The sequence below is a fragment of the Oryx dammah genome, unplaced genomic scaffold (genome assembly GCF_014754425.2).
Source record: "Oryx dammah isolate SB20612 unplaced genomic scaffold, SCBI_Odam_1.1 HiC_scaffold_10, whole genome shotgun sequence".
NCBI lineage: Eukaryota > Metazoa > Chordata > Mammalia > Artiodactyla > Bovidae > Oryx > Oryx dammah.
In genome coordinates this window covers 81,003,151-81,024,915 of record NW_024070194.1, presented here as the reverse complement: position 1 = coordinate 81,024,915, position 21,765 = coordinate 81,003,151, and the positions used below count along the sequence as shown (strand labels likewise).

At 41.8% G+C, this 21,765-nt stretch overlaps 1 protein-coding gene across 2 annotated transcripts in view; it reads left to right on the top strand.

Moving 5' to 3' along the window:
* Nucleotides 1–21,765, top strand: part of PLCB1 (phospholipase C beta 1) — an 858,386-nt gene that overhangs the window by 802,091 nt on the left and 34,530 nt on the right. The gene's annotated exons all lie outside the window — the stretch shown is intronic.

Here is a 21,765-nt window from a genome sequence, read left to right as displayed (position 1 = left end):
TGGAAGGACTAGGTGTTTCTTCACCACGTACAGTACCTGAGACCAGATAGATGGATGGCTTTGTCAGAAAATATCATGAAGCCAAACTGTCTTTCATAATTATTTCAAATTGTCTATGTTTATAACCCTAAGTCTCTTTTTAAATGCTTATTGGACCAGTGGTCTTTGACATATAACTGTTGTATCAAGAAATAACCTGTTAATATTAATAACAAAAGAGAGTCTTAGCTTCACCATGTGTCATTTCTAGAGGATGTGAATGCTGAGGCACTAACAGGTGTGAGTAAGAGTGAGGACTCTAGAAGTTGTGAGGAGAGGTTCAGGTAGAGGGAGAGCAGGTATGGCTGCCCAGAAGTGAGGGGACCGCTGGTAGAAATGAAAGAAATCCATTAGGATAGCGATGAGCCTGAGCAGGAACATGGAGCCAGAACAGGCAGATCATTGTAAGAAGCCAGAAGGGCTTTGGACCTTTACTCAGAGGACAATAGCAACCATTGAAGACACATGGTCCAATTTCCATTTTAGTAGAAAAGAGAATCAGGAGACTAGTTAGAAGGCTATTCGTGTCTGTGCCCTTGAGAAGAAAGCAGAAGTAAGGGTCACCCAATGTATCTTTTGTAGAATAAGACTATTCCACAACCAATGATGAAGAAAGACAAAGAACACATTAGGGGACTGCTAACTCATTACTTCTATATTCCTTTATGTAACAAAACAACCATCCTTTCTAAATGAAACAAAACTGTATAATTGCTTTTTAAAAATCTTTAAGTCTTATGGTTACCTCTTAAAGGTGAATCTCCGTGTGTTATTGCAATCAAATGTATCCAAAGGCTTGCATCAGTATATTCTAGCCCAGATTCCACAGGGATGACCCTGAGATCAGATGCAACCTTTAGAAGCAATGCTGTTCTCCGCAGGTGGGGCACTCCGCGCTCAGAGTTTATGACATCTGCTCAAGTTCAGGATAGCCTGCGCAGGGAGAGGGCGGCCCGGCTTTGTCACTGGCTCACACACCTGTCTGCCACGTGATAAGCCATCCCATCAGGTTTCATCCGGATGTCGACCACAGGCTAACCGGTGACCTTTCCTCTTCTCAAGACTTATTTAGACTCTCCCTGCTGTTTATCTAAATCACTACATGGTTTGACCTTGGCTTTCAGTGCCTTTGGGTTATCAGTATGAAGGTCAGGTCCTTATAAAAGAGTGGGGTCCATCACTAATGACCTCAGGACATATCTTAGATATTGGGATGTTGAATAAATCTCACAAGTTCCTTTTATTATAATGTGCCTCTTTTTCTGAAAAGCTAAGCCCTGAAATAAAAGAGTTTAAGTGGGAATTTATTTTTTGATAAATGAATTTTGTGAAGTAAATTTCACAAATACTTCCCCATTCTTCCAGTTAAAATGTAATTTTCAAAGTTCAGACTAATGAATTCACTTGGTAGCTATTACTTGCCATTTGCATATGACCTTGTAATAAACATGTTATTGACCTAGGGATGATGAGGGCTAAGACTTAGGTGGTTCCATTTATAACAGCAAAATAAAAACTCTTATTGGCTGCAATAAAATTTAGTGGTCTTAAAATTTAAATAGAACAGTTGTTTATACTTAATCAGAGAAATGGAGAGTTAGTTATACACGATACTTAAATAAATTGTGGAACACTTGCTCCTAAAAAGTGTCCATTATAATATTTTAAACAAATTAAATTTTATTTAAAAGTTTCAGGGCTCCTGAATGTCAGGGGAAGGTGAAAATGCAGTCAGGAGATATAAAGGCTAGCACCAGGAAATACAGCCAGAAATTCTGAACTTGGATTTCTTTGCATGTCCTTGTACGGTATCATGGCTTGAAAGATGATCTTGACGACTACTGACACTTTGTAAACTTGAGTGGAAAGTGCAGTGTATTCCTTTTCCATGGACTGAAGCACATGATAGCTCTTGAGCCAGATTATAAGAATCCCTATCATAAGATTATGGAAAATGAGTGGAAAGAATCCAGACTGAAAGCCTGACCCACACTTGACTCCTTGTTTTAAGGAAAACATTTGATAATGCTTTCAACACATGGCTTCCTGAGCAAAGATCTTCAGTAAGTAGTTGTTTAACATTTAACCGTATGAATTAATCTGAGTCCTTAGGGAAATCCAAGCAGATGTGGACGAAGACTCACATCCCTCAGAAAGCACCCCATATTGGCAGCTGGAAACAATAAAGAATTGTTGTGTAATCATAGCAAACTCCAATTCTTTTCAAAACTATGGTGGACTGAAGGGTGGTCTTCTAAAAGATATGTCCACATTCTAATTCCCTGGATCTATGAATATCACCTTATTTGGGAAAAGGACCCTTGGAAAATGTAATTAAGTGAAGAATTTTGTGATGAAGAGGTCATCCTAGATTTCCCAAGTGGGACCTAAACCCAATAGTACGTGTCCTTATAAGAGTGAGGCAAGGACAGGTTTGACACATAGAAAAGAGGAGAAGGCAATGAGACTACAGAGGCTGAGACTGGAGTGTTGAATGCCCAAGTCAAAGAAAGCTGGCAGCCACAAGAAATCAGAAGAGTCAAGGAGCCAGTTCTCCACAAGAGCCTTTGGAAGGGGTGTGGTCTTCCCAACAACATCTTGATTTCAGACTTCTGGCCTCCAGAACTGTAAGAGAATAACCCACTTAATGTATGATAATTTGTTACAGTCCCCACAAGAAACTAATATGCTATCAGTGTACGCTACGCTCTGCCCTATAGGAGTTAGCCTCTCCTAATGTCTGCTTTTCTGGGAGAGATATCTTGAAGGTCTTTCTCCCTTCCTGCACTTGCACATCCTTATCTGGAACATTCTCTGTGGCAGTAGTCTAAACCAATACAACCTCATTTCTTATAAATTGTATGTGTGAAATCTCTAGAGCTCAAAAAACAGTATTTGGCAAGAAGCAACTCTTGCACTTTTTTCTCAAGCTCATTCAGTCAACAGACATTTATTGAGCATCTACTGTGTGCCAGGCATAGTTCTAAGTGGTGGGGATACAGCAGGGAAGAAAATGGACAAAAATGTCTGTTTCCTTGAAGTGTTCATAAGCAAGTAATAAGTAAAACAATGAAGCAAAATATATAATAAGGGTGGAAACAAAAACTACAGAGAAAATTAAAGGGAGAGACGGGATGGGGAGTGGAAGTTCTCCGTTCTTACTAGGATGGTTTATTGTTGTTGTTATTCTCTAAGTTGTGTCCAGCTCTGCAACCCCATGGACTGTAGCCTGCCAGGCTCCTCTGTCCATGGGGTTTTTCAGGCAAGAATACTGGAGTGTGCTGCCATTTCCTTCTCCAGGGGATCTTCCTGGAACAAGGATTGAACCTGTGTCTCCTACAGCGGCAGGCAGATTCTTTACTGCTGATCCACCTGGGAAGCCTGACTACAAGGATGGTTGGGGAAGGCATAACCAAGAGGGTGACCTGGTGGAGGTGGCTCTCCAGAGAAACTGAACCAATAGGAGAATTTCTTAGAAGGAATTGGTTCACATGCTGATGGAAGCTGGCAAGTCCAAAATCTGCAGAGTAGGTGTCCTAGTTCAAATTCAAAAGCCAGAAGTTGCTGTAGAACCAGGAAGATACTTCAGTTTAAAGACCATTCGACAGGAGAATTCTGTCTTACTTGGAGGAGGGTCAGCCTTCAATGGATGATCCAGCGGGGTCTGGATTTAACGTGTCATGTCCCAGTAAACCCGGGAAATAGATATTATCACAACTACACACACACACACACACACCATGAAGAAACAAAGAGCTCAAACCAGCTAAGTGACTGATCTTACAACACACAGGTAGTAGGACAAGATATCAGACATGATTATAGCAGGCTCCAAAGCCTACTATCTTTTCATTATTAGTTTTTGGGGTTTTTTTAAGTACTTCTAAAAAAAACTGCTAGAGCTGTGAATTCCAAAACATTCAAGGCTGATGTGTGTGTTGTTTTTCTTATATACTTTGCCACGTGTTTTGTTCTCATTTCACTGCTGAGAATTCTTCAGCATTTGCGGTGCTGTCATAGGGTGCAAAAGTATCTCACAGACTATTCTGAAGCAGTATTAATAGGCCTTCTCCTGTCTGAGCCCATGCACAGCCCTGCACCTCAATCAGCCAATCCAAAACTAGTGTGAGCATCTAAAGATGAAGGACCTGGTCCCTGCTTTCAGTTGGCTGGTAATCTCATTATGGTGATATAACAAAGTGAAATGATGAGAATAGATAAGGCTGTGTGACTCTGACCTTAGGTAGACAAAAATTTAATAACAGCAAAAGAAAGAGTGATTAGTCTATGGATGCTGCACAGGAGAAAGGGCATTGCAAGCTGGGTGGAGGATATTGCAAACTTCTAGGGAAGGTGCGAAGTCTTCAAAGAAGTTGAGTGAATTATCTCAGAGCAAAGCATGGACTCTGCCTTTAAAACTTCCAGGCTTTCAAAACTTCCCAATAACTTTGGTGAGTATGCTTTTTTTTTTTTTTGGAGGCAATAAATTTACAAATGCTGTAAGAGCAAATTGAACATGAAATCCTCAGTTGATTTCATTTTCTTTTTTAATTTAGTAAGAGACCTCTTCAGAATGAATCTTATCAAGAATAATGTGACTTGAGCCACCCATTGTACTGAATGACTTCCCCTTCTTTTTAAAATGGAAATCAGTTTTTATTTTATATGCAGGTATAGCATCCACAATTATAAGTAAAAAAGAAAAAAAAAAAGAAAGCAACTAATAAAAACCTTTCTATCAGCATTGCTAGGATAGCAGTCTATATGCAGAAGTAGCCTGTTGTTAACTCATGAGGCAGTTTCCTTAAAATAAGTGAGTAATGGCAATTAAGTCACTATATGGAGTGATTTCTCAAACAATACATTCCATCATGTTATCTTAATTACCTTAAGCTATGGCTGTATTTTAAAGAAAGGAACCTCTTCTCATGACTGTTATAAATACAGACAAGTTATTTCTCCTCTTGTGGGAATCATGAGGCTAATGTTCTCACCTTTTTCCTTCTAAAACCAATCTTGATTTTTAAAAAATCAGAGCAATCATAGTAACTGGGATCAGCAGTTCTGTTGATTCTGTGTTCAGGTGGATCCCGAGTGTTTTCTGCCTTCATAATTCTGTTTTTCCATAAGACAAATTCTTTTGTTGGCAAGGGCTTTTCAGCAAGTACCTGGGTAAACGTGTGCAGGCAACTCCTGGTTTGTAATTTCCATTCTTAACACCTGTGCCAGTATATATTAAGACCAGGATTCCAGGATAAATGTCACTAAAGGAAATAAATCTGAACTATGCAGGTCATGATATCTGTTGGTGGTGTGTGTGTGTATATATATATATATATATATATATGTGAAAGGCTCTCAGGTTCTGTAGTTTCAAATTCAAGTTCTCCACTGACTGAGCTTATGCCCTTTAATGTATGATTCATGCTTGTTGTAACATCTTGGAGTCATGTTATAGGGATGTTGAACTTGTTTGGAGCAGCTTTGACTGGATTCTTTTGCTTGGTGCCAAAAGCTAGTTATTTGATGTGGTCTCTGTTTTAGAGTAACAAGGGGGTAGATGTAAATAAGACATTAGCATTGTCCAACCTTTCTCATAGCTGGAATGAATACCCTTTGTCAGTAGTTTTAAGCACCAATAAAATCAGGACAAAACAAGGAAATGATGACATCTGTGTAAAAATAGAATGAAATTTGACCACTGCAAATACCATACTTTACAACATCCTCAAAGCCTAAATAAAATGACCAGGACCAGCTTCCTCATGGCTGAGTAATATTCCATCATGTAGGTGTGTGTGTATATATATATATATGTATACATATACATACATATATATGTATTTGAAAAAAAGAAACTTAATACTCTAAGCGTCCATCTCAAGAAAGTAAAAAGGAAAGAGCACTTTAAACCCAGAGAAAGTAAAAGGAAGGAAATACAAAAAATGAAACTAGGAATCAACAAAATAGAAAATAAGCAATAGTCAAGAAAGTCCACAAAGCTAAAGGGTTGGTTCATTATTCTAACATGCTTAATAAAATTGATAAACACACCACTCCAACACTGATAACTCTCTAATGAACTTAATTGCATTTGTTGCCCAGATACCAAGAAGTTTACTTTGAAATTGTAGTTGGCTAAACTTTCATCCAAGTCAATTTTCTTTCCATTATGCCAGGCTTCTGAAAGCCTGTTTTTCATCAGTTAAGTTGAATCATAAGATAAGAGCATGATCCAGATAGCAAAGGTGCTGAGAGCAGGAAGAATGCTCGGGAAAGAAAGTGAGCGTGAACTGTGAACGTGCTGCGCGCAGGGAGCGGGACATTTAAAACAAAGCCTCCTAGGGGCCTCAGTGGACAGTTCAGGGAAGGAAGCGCAACTAAATGTGAATGTTTGAAAGATGAAAAAGAGCTTCTCTTACATTTCACCTTTCAGAAAAGTAGGAGAGCAACACGAGCACCAGACCACGAATACTGGTGTTAACAGCGGAGACAGAGCAGAGCCGTAGGTGCCGTCTGATGCCCAGTCTCCTCCCAGGGCAGGCGCTGGTTGCTGAAGTAACGCAGCAGGAGGTGGACGATTCTACAACCAGGAGACTCAGGCAAACTGGTGGCACATAAACGAAGCACTCCTACGGTTTGGTCTTTGCTGTCACCATACTGTTTAAGCTGCGAATCAGTGTTTCTCAAACTTTAGGGTGCATTCCAATCACCTGGGCAATCCTATTAAAACGCAGGCTCTCATTTAGTAGGTCTGTGTAGCTGCTGCTGCTGCTCAGTCGCTGCAGTCGTGTCTGAGTCTGTGTGACCCCACAGATGGCAGCCCACCAGGCTCCCCCGTCCCTGGGATTCTCCAGGCAAGAACACTGGAGTGGGTTGCCATTTCCTTCTCCAACGCATGAAAGTGAAAAGTGAAAGGGAAGTCATTCGGTCAGGTCCATCTCTTAGCGACCCCAGGGACTGCAGCCCACCAGGCTTCTCCATCCATGGGATTTTCCAGGCAAGAGTGCTGGAGTGGGCTGCCATTGCCTTCTCCAAGGCATGCATGCATGCTAAGTTGCTTCAGTCGTGTCCAACTCTGTGCCACCCCATAGACGGCAGCCCACCAGGCCCCTCTGTCCACGGGATTCTCTAGGCAAGAGTGCTGGAGTGGGTTGCCATTTTCTTCTCCAAAGTCTGTGTAGACTTTATAACAAGTCTACCTTTATAGTCTGACTTTATAACAAGCTCCCAGGTGAAACCGACGCTACTGTTTGGACCACACTGTGAGCAAGACGACTCTAACTCAGATGCCCAAACACCAAATCATGACAGTAGCTGTTTCACTACTGCTGTGTAGAATTAGCTACTAACATATCCAAGGTATGAAATCGCATGTAAGCACTTGGAGCTTCCCTTGAAAATTGGGACGAGCTGGCCAGAGCAAGCCTTCTTCCTGCTTGGCCTCAGTCAGCTGGAGCCAGGTGGAGGCTGCCACTTTAGGGATGCTATGATTTACCCTCTAAAATAATCCCTATCTCTGTCACACTGAGCCTCAGCCCACGATCCATCTAATCTTACTAACCTCAAGGGCTCTCAGTTCAGTTCAGTTCAGTTCAGTTCAGTCGCTCAGTCATGTCCGACACTTTGCGGCCCCATCAGTTGCAGCACGCCAGGCCTCCCTGTCCATCACCATCTCCCGGAGTTCACCCAGACTCACGTCCATCGAGTCTGCGATGCCATCCAGCCATCTCATCCTCTGTCGTCCCCTTCTCTTCCTGCCCCAATCCCTCCCAGCATCAGAGTCTTTTCCAATGAGTCAACTCTTCACATGAGGTGGCCAAAGTACTGGAGCTTCAGCTTTAGCATCATTCCTTCCAAAGAAATCCCAGGGTTGATCTCCTTCAGAATGGACTGGTTGGATCTCCTTGCAGTCCAAGGGACTGTCAAGAGTCTTCTCCAACACCACACTTCAAAAGCATCAATTCTTTGGCTCTCAGCCTTCTTCACAGTCCAACTCTCACATCCATACATGACCACAGGAAAAACCATAGCCTTGACTAGACGGACCTTAGCAAAGTAATGTCTCTGCTTTTGAATATGCTATCTAGGTTGGTCATAACTTTTCTTCCAAGGAGTAAGCGTCTTTTAATTTCATGGCTGCAATCACCATCTGCAGTGATTTTGGAGCCCCCAAAAATATAGTCTGACACTGTTTCCACTGTTTCCCCATCTATTTCCCATGAAGTGATGGGACCAGATGCCATGATCTTCGTTTTCTGAATGTTGAGCTTTAAGCCAACTTTTTCACTCTCGACTTTCACTTTCATCAAGAGGCTTTTTAGTTCCTCTTCACTTTCTGCCATAAGGGTGGTGTCATCTGCATATCTGAGGTTATTGATATTTCTCCCGGCAATCTTGATTCCAGCTTGTGTTTCTTCCAGTCCAGCGTTTCTCATGAGGTACTCTGCATATAAGTTACTTGGCTAAATACTGCAATCACAGGTGAGCTTTGAGAAGGGCTGATGCCTGGGCCCCACCCGCTAAGAGCCTCCTGTCATTGGTGTGGGATAAGGCCTGGTCATTTTGAAAGCTTCCAGGAGATTCTAATGTGCAGCCAAGGTTAAGTACTTCTGTTTAAATCAATTTAGCAACCACTCCAACAGGGTTCTCAGCCACCATCCTTAGATTGTGATTCAGAAGGTCAAGACCACCCATTTCATAATATTGGCAGGACCCAAGACCAAAGGAGACTCTCAACCCATGGCCTTCTCCCTTCCCTTCCAATGCCTCACTACCCACTCAACTCATTTTCTTGTATCCCAGAGGATCTTCTGTCCACAAGAGGGGACACCCCAGCACATGTGTCCAAGATCCATCCTTACTCCCATCAAGCATCCTCCCTTGGTGATAGCCCAGACTTAGGTATATGCAAAATGGCAGCAAGGTCTGCCCTCAGGAGGACTGACTAAGGGAAGAAGATTGTGTGGGCCTGGAAAGGGCACCCAGGGCCACTTGGGAAGGAATGCCTGGTTTCCCAGTGATGTGTGTCATGATACCAGCCAATTTTCTGAGAGCAGCTGGGGTCCTCCCATTCAGTTCTGACCCTAACTTCTCCAAGTTAGCACAGACTCCACAGCTTAAGGTTTCTGTCCGCAAGTCTGCTCCAACTTGAGATGCTCATCACCAGTCTTGAGCTCCCCATACTTCTGACCAATGAGCTATAAATTGGGAGTTTCCTCTTCAGGTTTGACAATTTGCTAGAATGGCTTATAGAATTCAGGAAGGCACGTCACTTTCGTTAACCAGTTTGTTTAAAAGGGTACAGATGAACAATGGATAAAGAGGCACACAGAGCAAGGTCTGGAAGCATCCAGACTGCAGAACCTTCTGTCCCCAGGAGCTAGGGTATACCCTCCTCCTAGCAAGGTTTCTCCAGTGCAGAAACTTTCTGAACACTGTTGTTTGAAAATGTTTGTAAACCATTCTCAAGCTAACTCCTTCCTTCCCTGGTGGTTGGTACTAGGGCCTGAAGTTTCCAACCCTGTCATCACTTGGTCCTTCTTTTGATTAGTCTCATTCTGAGATTACCCAGGGGCCCTACTCTAAGTCACCTCATCAGTATTAACTTAGATATAAAGACACTCCAATCACTTAGGAAATTCCAAGGGTTTTAAGAGCACTGTGTGAGAACCAAAGACCCACTATATTTCTTCCAACACACCACCTGAGTGTCCCAACCCTGAGGAGGCCACACTTGGAATGTCAAACCAGGAATTCATCATGCTTTTTGCAGATGCATCATGTTTTGGGGGCTTGGTAGCCAAAGAGCTAGAGTTTCCAAACTATTTATTTGAGGAGAGTGGCCACAGGCTTTGAGAAAATTAGAGATTTAGGCTGGCTGCATCCTCAGCTTATGGGAGCTCTTTCTGCTAGAATGCTGTTATCACATGTGACTTAGAAATACAGGAGAAGCCAAACAGCCAGCTGGGCACTGCCTTCATCTGGATGTTCCCCTGGAAAGTAAAGCCCACCTTGGCTTCAGGATTTTGAATAAAGAGGGCTTATTTGAATGAGTTCTTTCTAGGGGCTTAAGCACTGCGACTTCTCCTGTGACCTTCCACTCTGTCTGTGGGGCTGATTCAGCATCTTCATGTTATGCATGGAAACTGAGACTGAGGCTCAGAGACTGGCCAGGGCCCAAGCTCCTACAGCTCCTCACTGGCAGAGGTGAGACGTGCATCAAGACACCTGGAACCTGGAAGTCCTTCTCCAAACCATTCCCCTCCGCGACCTCCTAGAACTCACATGTGCAGTAAATCTGCTGCCAGTTTCAACTGGGAGCTGTGTGACTCCCAGCAGAGTTTCTGTTCCTTGAGACCAAAGGAAGTGACACTGTGAATGTTAATGTTTGTCACAGCAAGAGCAGACCCTGTAGCTTCAGGGTGGACCAAGTTGCTCAAAAATACCCACAAGACACATTTTCTCCCTGAGCTTATAGAGCCACGAAATGTGCTTGGCATTTAAGAGGCTATACTTGTACCAATAGCCCTCATGAATCATGGATGAGGCAAATGTTCCTTAGAAACAAGGCTAGGCTCCCTTTACTTGGTTAGGAAGAGATAAAAGGCTAAACTCCCCAGGGCAATTGACTGGTGAGTCTCATCCTAAGTATCTGAAGAAATTACCCAGCCTGCTGTCAAAGTTTGTCTCTGAAAATCCTATTCCAAGCAAAATCCATGAGCCAGATATTGCAGACAGACAACCAGGCTGAAATAAACAGCAGAAACAATTTAGCTGACTCACTGTTGTCAGAGTACTTTTTCTTTACTGTAATTTTCTCTTTGAACTGGTTTCTAACTTCTAAAAATCAAGAGATTTCTTATTTTAAAATGTTTTCTGACTTCTTTTGAAATAATGGAGGTCACAGCTGCATTGAGTCAGCGTCAACAGTTGGCAGTGATTGGCTGGACCAGAGCAGTGGGCTCCCACTTTAGATGAACATATGCACTCTCTGTAGCCCAAATCACCATCTTTCATTGTTGCCTTACAGACACATACCACCATCACCATCACCACTGCTTTATACTCCAGACTTTACATCTTCTGCTTCTATAGATATTTATAGTTAATAACTGCAAGTTTCCTGTTGTTCAAGATCCCTTGTCATTTATGATATGAGTATTTCCTTATATATGAACCTTGCTTCAACAGGTCACACTAGCCTGAAAGATAGTCATTGCTTGGCCACTGCTATACTGGGTGGCAAATAACCCCAAGTGCCCATCCAACCTTTAGTCCCCAAGTGTCTTATCCTGATGACATGTTTCTTCTTCCTTGCCACCTCTGACATATCGCGGTAGACGTCTGGCACTTTATGTTGATGAGGATTCCATGGCTCTGCAGACTCACCCAGAAAGACGGCCACAGTTGATTAGTAATGTCTGCCATGATCACCACAGCTGTGCTATCAGAGCCATCAGCTCTTTGCACTTTTTCTTGATTGTGTGCTTCTTCCCTGCCTCCCAGTTATTCTGTCACTTCAGCCACACCTGCGATTACCAAGTGTCATTTCTAAATAGTAACTACTGACGTTGGCATCTTCTCGTTAGGTCTCCCAAAAGAAAGGCTGATTATTTTTCTAACTGCTAATTGAAGAACTTGAGCAAACTGCCCCATCATGGGCTGTACCTCTTCATCGGCAGCAGAGCCATCCTCAGGCCAGAACCTGGAAACCCTCCCCCCTCTACCTGGGAAGAGTCTGCTGCGGCCGGCCTGGGCTGCTCCCCCGAAGTGACGCCAGCTCTCCTGTCCGCTTGTTCTATCGCCCTTTTCCCCTTCCTCTGGAGACTCATCAGGCCGAGAAGCGGGGACCCTCACCCACGCAGGCGCAGCTGGCTGAATCTCAGCGTCCTCAGGGTGGGCCTGTGGGTCCTCACCTTTCCCTTGCTCTCAGAAAGCACATCATCAAGGGGTCGGTCCTAGACAGATAACGAACCCCAAGTTAAGAGACATTCCCTGTTCTGGGAAGTGTGAAAAGGGTCACTTTTAGAGCCTAAGAAGGGAAAGGGCCAGAAGTCCTCATGAACCTGCAGAAGCATTGTTTTCTTTCTGATTTCCTCCACTCTTTCCTCTCTGGGTAATGTTTGTTGTTTTCTTATACTCTTTGCCTGTCATTTCTACCTCCCCAGTGCTAGATATCCCAGACAGAGGATGCTTAATATGCAAGCACTACATCCAAGCAGCCCCTGGATCACCCCAGTGTCCGGGCAGTGCGCTCTGGTTTTAGCATGGCCCCTGGGTGGGGGCCAGAGGTCACAGAGTCGTTTACAGCGCAACAGTCCATAGGCCAGTGGGGAGATAAGGGCCAGGGAGGAGACATGAGCTTCCCTCAGCAGGTGAGTGGGAAGGAGCCCTCATAAGCACCCCCACCAACCAGACGCATTTCAAGATGGCACAAAAAGATGTAAGCACTTTGAAGTTTCTGAAAAGTAGCTCATCTAGGAAAAAGCATTTCAAATAAATGATGGACATATTAAAAGTAAAATAGATTATTTCCATCTTCACCTATTTCCATAGGAAATAAACATGGGAAGAAACATTAAATGTCCAGGCCATAAGTGAACAGCTTGACAAATTTTTTAAAAAGTAATGAAATTGCCACTTATACCAATATAAGATATTATATTGATATTATAATATATAATATCATATATGATATATAATATATACAGCATATATTAATAATATAATGTAATAATATATTGTATATAATTATATTAATAAATAATATCTAATAATATAATATTGGTATAATATATAATTCTGATATTATAATATATATCAGAATATTATCAGTGCCCTAGAAGTCTCCTTTATTCTCAGCTCCAATCAATACTACCTCCATAGTGAAGTAACCATTCCAACTTCAGTCAACTTAGCGATTTTTTTTTTACAGTTTTGAAACTCTACATTAGTAGACTCATGCAGTCTATGAAAGTGATAGTCGCTCAGTTGTGTTTGACTCTTTCATGACCCCGTGGACTGTAGCCCATGAGGCTCCTCTGTGCATGGAATTCTCTAGGCAAGAATACTGGAGTAGGTAGCCATTCTCTTCTCCAGAGAATCTTCCTGACCCAGAGATAGAACCTGGATCTCCTGCACTGCAGTTATATTCCTTACCATCTGAGCCACCAGGGAGGTCCATGAAGTTTGTAGTCTTTTGCATCTGGCATCATTTATTTGTTGTATGTAGCCACAGTTGGGTGTGTTTGAATACATCACAATTTATTTACCCATTTCACTCTTGATGGACTATTATGAGTAGTGCTGCCCTGAACACTTTACGGCAGGGAAAAATGTGAAGACTTAAGGATAACTGCCTCAAGTTATAAATTCAATACAAGCAAGGGTGTGAAATTTCCCTGGAAAAATTCTCTTACTTTGGTGTGAATCTGCTAAACAATGACAGCCAGAATGGGATGTTTTCTGCCCCTTCAGCAATCTGCTGTGCTGAGACATAGTATGATTGGGTGGGTCCAGCCAAAGCATTCTTCTGCAAAGAAAATGCTAACATTACTTGTCATAAACTGTTTCTAGTACAGGATCCCCCGCTTTTCCAAAGTTCACTTTATGCAACTACACTTTTATGAAAGACTTACATTAGGACCTGTTTGGCTAACCTAAAGAAATCCAAAGAGGATTTTCACTTTGAAAAAAGGGGAGAATAGTGTCCAGCAGCATCTGTTTTGCAGCAGAACCCAACTCAGGAGAGGGGTACCACCAAGCCACTTCACGGAACTACACAGCATCTAAACGCCAGAGGTGTGAACTGTGTCTGTGAATGTCTGTACTCTATCTCGGTTTATTTTGTGCCTCAGTTAGCAAGATGTGTCCTAAAGTAACTGCTTCTTCCTTCGCTGTATGCTGTTTCTGCTTACAAAAATCTCATAGGATCGCTCTCCTTTGAGGATAACCAGGAGACCTGCACTCTACGGTAGCCTTTCACCACTAGAGGGCGAGAACAGCTCCGCAGCACTTCCCTTTGCCAGACCTGAAGTCAAAATGATTTATTGCAAAACAAGGCGAAAACAAGAAGTCAGAGAGGAAAGAGGAGAGCTGCTGCTGCTAAGTCGCTTCAGTCGTGTCCGACTCTGTGCGACCCCATAGACGGCAGCCCACCAGGCTCCCCCGTCCCTGGGAGTCTCCAGGCAAGAATACTTGAAGGCAAAATACACACCCATAAACTGAAACTTTTTTGGAGGGGGGGTGGGTATGAAAAAATTCACCTGTGAGTCATCTTCTAACTTTCCGTCTTTCCTTCCATCCTCCTTTTTAAAACTCGATGCCACGATTCTCAGTTGTTGAAACTACAGCTCAGTAGGGTGGGACTGAGTCGGACAGATCTCAGCGGGCATTTTTCAGCTCAACTTAGAGCCCTGATGAGGGTTAGAGGGAAGTTTATGAAACTTCCAAAGCGCCAGGGGTTTCAGCCAGCTATAGGAAATCCTGCCACCTCTTCTTCTTTGTAAGTGATATTTCTTCCAATATAGCCACCGTGTTTACTAAAATCGAGGCACTGATGGGTAAGGCTGCCGGCTGTCACACCTCTCCTCTCTCCATCCTCTTTACCTCCTGCAAAGTTAATCAAGATCACAGCCCAAGATGCATTGTTTTAGCAGTGGGAGGAGAGGTTGGGAAATTCATTATGAAGGCGAGTTGCCTTGAGACTATTTATAATAAATTTCTACTAGAAAAGGACATTTGGCTGACAACCGTTTTCTTCTGCCTTCGCATGACCAAATACAGTAAGAATTCAAAATGCGAACGGTAAAGCAAGGAAGAGGAGCCTACAGCTGGAGCAGTCTGTTTTCACATTTCACCCTGGTGAATGACAAACTGGGAAAGGAGTCCCCTGTGTATTCCCTGTCCCCGTTAGCTCTCTCTGCTCCTCCGAAGGGCTAAGACGCCTTCTCTGTTAGCCAAGACTCCTTTGTGCTGCAGCTTAATTTTCCTGGCATAATTTTAAATACAGATCGTGTCTACAGTGCAGCAATTAGTGGATAGCCTAAAGACTTATTATTTCAAACTAATTGATATGTAGGAAAAGTTTAAATAACCTAACAGGGAGGGGGGATTTTAAATGATGTGTGCGTGGTGAAATTTAGAATTTCTCTCTGCTTTGGAAGTAGCAAAAACATCAGATTAAGAAGGGAATGTGACCGAAGTGTAAAATTGATCTGGAAATCTTTGTCTATTGACATTCTTGAGCTTGTGATTAGAAGACAGAAAGATTCAGACATTTCATAAAAGGGGGGAAGAGAGGCCTGGTCCTCCCTGAAATCCACCCCCACAAATTCTCGGGGATTGTCTGATAAGAGAATGAAGGCCAGAGTATACTTTGAATTGTGCTCTTAGGTAAGCAATAAGTAATGGAAAACGATGCCAGTTTTCCATTGAAACTCTGTGGTCAAATCTTCCTCTTGATTTAAACTTGAAGAGGGAAGTCTATAAAGGCCAAGTTTGTCCAGCTGCAACAGAACTTACCCCAAATCATTGGTGCTTCCCCAGGCAGGATTGCCTCCAACTTCTAAGAAATGTAAGAAATGTGATGCAATTAATGACATTACTGGCAAAACAGAACAAAAAGCCCACTTTTATAATTTCCTCATTCTGCATTCCAGCAAGTTCGATAAGAAAGTTCAGAAAATTTATCTGAAGAAAGAATACACTTCAAATGGAAGAAAGCAGGAATATTTTATTTTAAGAAACAATTGAGACCCCCGATGCTAGATTATGTTGGCAACACTTTCAACATCAGAACTTGGCATTTGCAAGGAAACAGAATTCATGCCATGCATAAACCATAGAGGAAGAAAACCAAACTGTCTTTACAATGTTTTTTCACAATGGATTCATGGCATGAAAAATATTTGAATGACTTTGGCCAAGTCATTTAAACTTCATGGTCTTCAATCTTTTCAAATATAAAATTGCCACATAGATTGGTGACTTTTTGGGAGCCCTTCCGATCAAACTGTATCCTTCATTTAGGTACCTCTACACATTTTTAAACTGATACTACATCAGGTGTACAGAATTGTGTACACCTGATAATAATCCTTAGTTCACAACATACCCTTCTCGGTGGCTCATACAAGACCATACTGGTCTATTTGTTGTTTTAGTTTTTAGTTGCCAAGTCATGTCCAACTCTTTTGCGACCACATAGAGATGCAGCCCAACAAGCTCCTCTGTCCTGGGATTTCCAAGGCAAGAATACTGGGGTGGGCTGCCGTTGCCTTCTCCAGGGGGTCTTCTCGACCCAGGGATCAAACCACATCTCCTGCATTGCCAAACAGATTCTTTACCACTGAGCAACCAGGAAAGCCCCATTGGTCTGTTTATAATATAATACAATATAATATAATATATGCAGAAATGTGCACATATAGTCACGAGAAGACTAATACAAGAATGTTTATAGTTGTACTGTTTGTCCCAAGTTGGAATCAGCCTGATGTCCATCAAGTGTTATATGGATAAATAGAGTGTAATATAGTCACGCCATTGACTACTGCACAGCCATGAGACCGGATAGTCTACACTGGCACACAACATAATGAATGCTTTTTACAAGTGATATATTATGTGACAGGAGCCAGATACAAAAGCATACACAATATTATTACATTTAGATGAAGTTAAAAGGATAGTTACTTTCGGTGGGGGACAGGGTGACTAGCAATTGAAAGGTGGTAAAAGGGAAACTTCTCAAATGCTGTTCTTGTTCTCCTGATCTGGGCACTGGTTAAATGAGTGTGCTTACTTTATGAAAGAAAAAGCACAAATCCATTGACTTATTGACTTATCTGTGGTTGCATAACAAATACCAGTCAAAAACTCAGTGCCTAAGCAATAAGCATTTAGCATTAGTCACAAGTTTTGGAGTTGGGACTCTTCTGGTCTTTCTCGATGTCACTCGTGTGTCAGCTGAACTCCGCTGAGCTTGGCTGGACACTCTTTTAGGATTGGGAGTCAACTGGCTCTAGGCTGGTCTAGGTTGGCCTCAGGGAGCTTAGGGTCTCCCCACCTAGCCTCTCGTCTGACAACAGGCAGGCCCAAGCTTACTCGTATGCTGGTGACGGTGTTCCAAGAGCAAGAATGGAAGCACGGGGGGCCTTTTGAGAAATACAACTACTACAGTGTCACTCCTGTCACCTTCTATTGACAAAAAATAAAAGGCACAGGTGAAGAAGGAAGAAGTGTGGCCTTTTAAAGTATCCATCTATCACACTTAGGATATATGCACTTTTCTCTGTGCACACTATGCCATCACTGGCTCAATGGACATGAGTTTGAGAAAATTCTGGGAGATGGAGAAGGACAGGGAAGCCTGGGGTGCTGCAGTCCATGGGTCACAAAGAGTTGGACACAACTGAGCAACTGAACCACAACTATACATAATAAGAAGAATTTTAAATTAAATTAATTAGATCTGCATATGTCTGTTTATACTGTTGAACGTGGCTCTAGTTTGTTTTGCAGTCTAACATTTTACTCCATGAGTATATTACAGTTTATCCACTCTCCTACTGAGGGGCACTTTGGGGATTTTTCATTTATTACTGTGATACACAGATCTGCTATGAACGTTCCTGCACATGTACCCTAATGTAAGTTTTTCTTTTTGTATATATATTTATTTGAGCATGTCAGATCGTAGTTGCAGTATGTGGGATCCATCATTGCAAATCTCAGACTCTAGCTGCCACATGTGGGCTTGGGCTATGCTGCTCCATAGCATGGGGGATTATAGTTCCTGGAACAGGGATTGAACCCACATCCCCTGCACTGCAAGGCAGACTCTTAATCCCGGGGTCACCAGGGAAGTCCCAAGAGTTTTTCTTGATTGTATACCAAACAGTGAAATTGCTATGTCATAAGGAATACCAACCTTCAGTTTTACAAGAAAAAGCCAAATGTCTTCCAAACTAACTCTACCATTTTACACTTCCCTAAGCAGTATATAAGGAACCCTGATCCAGACACTTGCTAACACTCAATATTCAAGTCAGATTTCTTGGGTTCCCATTAAGATGGGAATACAGTGACATCTCTTGGAGGTGTTTGCCTTACTCTAATGAGTAAAGAGAATGAGCGTATTCTAATTTCTGTCTCTTTGCTGTAACTCTGGTTTTGGCTAGATGTGTTTCTTAAGTAAAATGCCTTTCTTATACTCATTTTAAAAACTGATTATATTTTCTTATCTTATTGCTTTATAGAAATTTTTATCTATTCTCAGTACTGCATCTTTGTCAGGTGTCTATTGTGAACATCTTTGCCAAATTTATAACTTGTTTCTTACTTTGTTGACAGTGTCATTTGATTAACAGATTTCTTAATTTTAAGTGTTAAAATTTTTGTTTTAATGCTTAGTGTTAGCTATTGAGGCTTGTTTAAGCAATCCTTAACTACCCCCAGTGTCTGAATTATATATATTTATATTGTCTTCCAAAAGATGTATTTATGTATCAGTTCCTCTTTTTCCCAATGATCTGTCTTGTCACCGTGTTCATATATCAAAGCTGCGTACATACCTGGGCCAGTTTCTTAGCTACCTGTCCCATTCCATTGGTTAACGTGTCTATTCGTGTGTCTGCAATAACCTCTTGGTTACGATAACTCCATAACACCCGTGTGTCTGGTAAAATACCCCTTCCTATTTATAGTTGGTTCATCTACTTCTAAGGCCAGCACTTAAGAAGAAAGGATTCATCCTTAACTGGCTCAATACCTTGAATTTATCTCAAAAAAGCCCTGTATTTATAACTTTCTTATAAATAACATCTGTTGAAAAATAGAAAATATTTCAAAACAGCACAACTTAAACATTTTTTTGAGTTTAACCCTTCATATTCATATTTTTAAAATAATAACATATATTTAAATCCATGTTTCTCAAACCTTTGTGTACATATGAATTACCTAGAGATCTTGTTCAGAATGAAAATTCTTATTCTCTTGGTCTGGGGTAAGCTTGCTAAGATACTTTGAGTAGCAATGTACTTTGAGTACAAGCAAAAAGGTACTTTGAGTAGCAATGCTTTATAAGGTGATTTTATCCCACATAGCTGAGTTGGAGAACTTTTCCTTCTAGAGATGACATTCTGGCTATCTTTGGGAAACCTCTTGAATTTTTTACCTCAGACCTATATTAATTCAAGAACCTGCTTTTTTTTTCTTTATCTGTCTGGTTATTTGCAGAATCTCTAATTCTGAGGTCTTGGTCAGATATTTCTTACTGAAGTCTTTTTTCCAGTGTAGACTCCAAGTTGAAGTCTATTAGACCATGTAAAATATTTTCAAAGATTATGGACTGTTCAGCAGAATAAATATCTACTTGAATGTGGTAAGACCTGGATAACACAGTGGGAACAGGAGAGGGAAGAAAAAAGAACATAATGTCCTGTCTCCATCCCACCTACCATGATCAGTTCAGTCCAGTTCATTTCAGTTGCTCAGTCATGTCTGACTCTTTGCAACCCCATGAATTGCGGCACGCCAGGCCTCCCTGTCCATCACCAACTCCCGGAGGTCACTCAGACTCACGTCCATCGAGTCTGTGATGCCATCCAGCCATCTCATCCTCTGTCGTCCCCTTTTCCTCCTGCCCCCAATCCCTCCCAGCATCAGAGTGTTTTCCAATGAGTCAACTCTTCGCATGAGGTGGCCAAAGTACTGGAGCTTCAGCTTTAGCATCTGTCCTTCCAAAAAAATCCCAGGGTTGATCTCCTTCAGAATGGACTGGTTGGATCTCCTTGCAGTCCAAGGAACTCTCAAGAGTCTTCTCCAACACCACAGTTCAAAAGCATCAATTCTTCAGCCTTCTTCACAGTCCAAATCTCACATCCATAGAGGACCATAGGAAAAACCATAGCCTTGACTAGACAGACCTTAGTCGGCAAAGTAATGTCTCTGCTTTTGAATATACTATCTAGGTTGATCATAACTTTTCTTCCAAGGAGTAAGCGTCTTTTAATTTCATGGCTGCAATCACCATCTGCAGTGATTTTGGAGCCCCCCAAAATAAAGTCTGGCACTGTTTCCACTGTTTCCCCATCTATTCCCTATGAAGTGATGGGACCAGATGCCATGATCTTCGTTTTCTGAATGTTGAGCTTTAAGCCAACTTTTTCACTCTCGACTTTCACTTTCATCAAGAGGCTTTTTAGCTCCTCTTCACTTTCTGCCATAAGGGTGGTGTCATCTGCATATCTGAGGTTATTGATATTTCTCCCGGCAATCTTGATTCCAGCTTGTGTTTCTTCCAGCCCAGCGTTTCTCATAATGTACTCTACATATAAGTTAAATAAGCAGGGTGACAATATACAGCCTTGACGTACTCCTTTTCCTATTTGGAACCAGTCTGTTGTTCCATGTCCAGTTCTAACTGCTGCTTCCTCACCTGTATACAGATTTCTCAAGAGGCTGGTCAGGTGGTCTGGTATTCCCATCTCTTTCAGAATTTTCTACAGTTTATTGAGATCCATACAGTCAAAGGCTTTGGCATAGTCAATAAAGCAGAAATAGATGTTTTTCTGGAACTCTCTTGCTATAGCATATATCAATTTTGCCTTTGTTCTTCCTCCATTCTATAAAAAAGCTCCTACCAACTTTCTGCTTTAGTGAATCATTGAGGAAATACACATATATGGCTTCTTCAGTTCAGTTCAGTTCAGTTCAGTTGCTCAGTCATGTCCGACTCTTTGTGACCCCAAGAATCGCAGCATAGCAGTCCTCCCTGTCCATCACCAACTCCTGGAGTTCATTCAGACTCACGTCCATTGAGTCAGTGATGCCATCCAGCCATCTCATCCTCTGTCGTCCCCTTCTTCTCCTGCCTCCAATCCCTCCCATCATCAGAGTCTTTTCCAATGAGTCAACTCTTCACATGAGGTGGCCAAAGTACTGGCTTCTTGCTCATGCTTAATAGAAGAGACGGTTATTATAAGAGAAACTGTAGTGTAATAATAACAGAGTTTGAATTCTGACTTCATTATTTACCAGCTGTGTGACATAGCCACTAATTGATTGTAGTATTTACCTCATAGAGTAATGTAAGAATTCAAAGAAGTAATAGATGCAGATAATTCATGTTAGTCATTTAACCAGTACCCAGCATATAATAAAAGCTGCATAAATATTCATAGTAAGTCACTTTTATTTGACAATATTACAGGAAAATCACTAAAGGCCTAGTGGAAGGAATCTTCTCTGTTTTTAAGACACTGGTGATTAGTTCATTCTCATGGTAACTAGAAGCTTTAATTTCATGGATTAGCTCAGAGGCAGGTCTCCCCACAGTGATTCACAGTTCCCAAATCAGTAAAGCATACTGAACGGGCACTTCATCTTGTATGAATAGCTCATGTTATTTTGTACCTTTGACTTGGCTCACCAATTATATTTTAAGTTTCTAACCCTTAAGAGACAACTGTGAAACACTATTCAGGATTCCTCAAGCCAGCTACCTCCGAGCCAACCATTTACATTAGTAGGTGCTCAATAAATATTCATTAAAGCAATCCAATGATTGACTGGAAAAATTCATACACCTCAACAGGGACACAAGTGGAAAAAGCAGGGAAAGCATCTGCTTGAATATAACGTACTTCAAGACCAGTTAGATCTTTGTAGTTTCAGAAAGGAATGGCTGTTTTTCAGGCTAAATCTAGGCACTGGATG